Genomic DNA, 3,733 nt, shown 5'->3' on the forward strand with positions numbered 1-3,733 from the left:
GATTTTCTATTTCTCATTCTTAATGGGTAAATTCCTCTTTTTGTTGCACCCTCTCACACTCCATCCCAGTAATTCACTTTCTCCTGTGGTTCAAATCTTCAACTGGCAGCTAATCTTCAGTGGAGACTGATGTCCGTGGTATCCTGGGTTCCCTGAGCTATGGAAATAGCCCTGTTGGGGTATATTGGCTTTGCCTCTTCAGAGAGTCTGTGGTTTCACTATTTCTGGGTCAATTTTTATATTGATTTCTCAATTAGGAGCTCCTGCCCCATACTGTTGGTATGAATTTGGACCTGCTCATTCACATGATGGTGGTTTTGCATTTTAGGAAGTTACTTTTTTCTAATCTCAACCCTGGATATGCTGCACACTTCCTTGCTGCTTTCTGCAGCTGGCAGGGGTAGAGTCTTCCCTGTAACTCATGGCTTGTTGTAGGTATCTCAGCTCTAGTTCCCTGCATGAATGGGGCCTGTGTTCTAGACTACCTTCTCCGTACTGATGTACAAACCCCCAAATCCAGCTGAACCTACACCTTGAACCTATACCTGGAACGTATACCTGCTTGTCATAATACTCTAATACATTTTAACCTAAGCTCCTTCTCACCCTTCTGATCTGAGTTTGCTTTGCATTTCTGGAAATGAGTATTTCCCTCTTTGGTTTAAAATTTGTATATGTATTCACATATCTTTTATTTTCTTATATAATATTTTATGAATTCAGATTCTAATAAAGGGTATCCTTTCCTCAGTGTTACTCCCCATATGACTGTGTTGAAAGAAATGCTGGATAAATATAGAAAGATGATTCTTCTTCTTTTTTGTTAAGAAAATTTTTGTAGTTTTATTGTATCATGGGGCATTGAAACATCCAAACAAATCAATATCTGGGTGGTGAGGCAACTGCTTTCTCCTTCACTTCTTTGGGTTACTAGAGCAACTTATCAGTAGATTAAAAAAAAAAAGACAACCTTTTGTATTACTTAAGTCCTTCCAAGGCATGCGCTGGTACAACACAAATTTCTGTCAGATGCAACTAGTCTAGCGTCCAAACATCATGCCCAATACATCAGCAGCAGCAGTACACTGTGCCTGCTCCCACCATGGCCCTGCTCATTTGTGTATGGTATTTGAAGCATGTGGAGGATTGTGAGTAATATCAGGAAGAGGAAGGAGGAGAAAACAGCATGAGTGCCTAGCTGGGAAGACGTCAGCCAAAGTTGTGCTGGGCAAACCTGAACGTGTCATTGGTGCAAACCCAAGCATCGATGATGTTCTTTAACAGGAACATCTGGTGGAACCTTATGATGGGGTCTCCATCAGTCTTGAGCTGGCCCACAACAATGCTGATGATGCAGCTGTCTGATGTGGGCTGATGGTCCTGCACTGTGATGCTGTGTTGCATTTTCTGGAATGAAAGGCTAGACAACTTCTCCACATGGCAGCTTTCCCCTGGACTGCTGTCCTTCCCACGTTAGGCATGATGCATCAATATAAATTGCTCCTCATTGGGTTCTGTCGTTAATCAAATAACTGGTATTAATGTTGAATGAAGCTGGATCCAATCTGCTCCCAAATTGGCTTGTCTCCCGTTCTGAGTGTCACCCAGCCTCGTTGAGACCCAAGGGGCTGACATGATGGTCGCAGGCTATAGAAAGATTCTTGCAAAGAGTATAGTCTATGCAATCTCAGAGACACCTAGAAGGGGATGTAAGTATAATCCATTACCAGAAAGAAAATAATTTGACTCTTAGAGAATCATGAATCCACAAGGAGCTCGTGAGACAATGCAAAATATTTTTTTCATCAGATTATTTATTCATTTGGTATGTTTTTTGGCTGGAGGTAACAAAAATTTGAACTATAATTGGCTTAAACAATAGGAAAGATTTATTTTCTTATCTATCCAATAGCTAAAAGTAGGGCCATTTTAGGGTTGGTTAACTGAGTGGCTAAATCTTATTTTTGCTCCAGTTCAAGTTCTTCTCAAATCTCTTAGCTTCTCCTCATGGTTAATGAGATTGCTCTGGCAGTTCCAGGCGTGTCAACCTTAATATATATCAAGATGTAGGAAAGGGGGAAAGAAAATTTATTTCTTCCTTAGGCCTCTCTTCTTGACAGCCAGGAAGAATTTCTAGAAGTCCTAGTGGTGTAACCCTCATATATCATTGATTAGAAATGTATCATATGCCCACTCTCAAGCCAATCACTGGCAAGGTAAATAGAACTACCACAAATGGCAAAGATCAAATTGGACTCACTCTGGGGTTGGTAATAAGTCCAGGCTTCTCTGAAATGCAAGGTTACCCAATGACTGAACGATATGGAGAATCTATTACCTTGAAGAGCAGGAAACAGCTATGGGGCAAAGTCAGGTCACTCAGAGATAGCATTAGGAAAAAACCTAGAGGTCCATTTTCTGGGCTTCTTTACTCTTCTGTTTGCCATCCCTCTTTGCTCTTCCAGTCCCAGCCCCTGCTAAGGCATAAGTAATCTTGGAGACTACCATTATTTCTGTCTCTCTCCAGTGACAGTGAAGGTGGATCCTGATAGTTGGGACCTCCTTGCAGCCTGTGCAAAGCTTTTTAAAAGATTTTATTTATTTATTTATTTATTTATTTATTTATTTATTTATTTATTTATTTGACAGAGAGAGAGAGGGAACACAAGCAGGCGGAGTGGGAGAGGGAGAAGCAGGCTTCCCGCCGAGCAGGGAGCCCGATGTGGGGCTCAATCCCAGGACCCTGGGATCATGACCTGAGCCAAAGGCAGACACTTAATGACTGAGCCACCCAGGCACCCCAAAGCCTAGATTTTCAAAAACATCTTCAGACTGAATCATCTCCAAGATAAATAGGGGCCATACTCATCACTATCCTGTTTTAGAAACTTGGTCTTTCAGAAGTCCCATGACATTGTTGAGAGGTGCATGAACAGGTGTCATTGGATGAGGACAGTATAAAATGTCATGGCATAGCGGAACATTACCACTGCAGGGCAGTTAGTTGGTGATGTGCTAGTATGAATTAAATAGGGTTTCCTCCTGGTACAAATTGGAGTCCCAACTGGCACAGGTTTCATGGTCTGTATTATGAGTAATGAAAATTTTTCATTCACACAATGACTCCAAAACATTGTGGGTCATGGACATTTTAACAATGTTCTTTATAATGTTCCTTCTCTTGTTTCACTCACTGGGCATGTCATGGGTTATATGGGACAGTGCCTTCTTGGACAAGTGTCCCAGGGTGATGTCATTGGTATTTATCAGTCATGTCACTTATTTCCCCACCTCCATGCTTTCTTTATATCCTCCACACAAAATATTTGTCTCTTCTTTTGTTTCCTTCTATACTCCAGAGAACCATATATCCAGAGCACAAATCATAAGCCACAAGAAAAGCTATTTCTCTTTTCATAAGTGTAGGGAAAACTGCATTTAACATTTTCTAGATGGTGAGGGAGAACATTTGCTTTTTCTACTGGAGTGTAGACTATGGAGGTGACTGCCCTGCTAAAATGGGATGAATGCTTCTAACGCAGGAAAAAAGTGAAGGTAAAATAAGAGCTAAGCTTTTTAGATTAAAGCAGATCAAACATTTTTATCTTGCTAAATAAATAACCGAGCCTGGGTGGCTTGGTTGGTTAAACGTCTGCCTTTGGCTCATGTCATGATCCTGGGGTCCTCGGATGGAGTCCCACATCCGGGCTCCCTGCTCAGTGGGGAGTCTGCT

General features: G+C 41.5%; 1 pseudogene; it reads right to left on the reverse strand.

Moving 5' to 3' along the window:
• Nucleotides 1-1,209: 1,209 nt before the first annotated feature.
• LOC110585080 lies at nt 1,210-3,080 on the reverse strand (annotated as a pseudogene).
• Between the last annotated feature and the right edge of the window lie 653 nt (nt 3,081-3,733).

This window comes from Neomonachus schauinslandi, chromosome 1, assembly GCF_002201575.2.
Source record: "Neomonachus schauinslandi chromosome 1, ASM220157v2, whole genome shotgun sequence".
In the NCBI taxonomy this organism is placed as follows: Eukaryota; Metazoa; Chordata; class Mammalia; order Carnivora; family Phocidae; genus Neomonachus; species Neomonachus schauinslandi.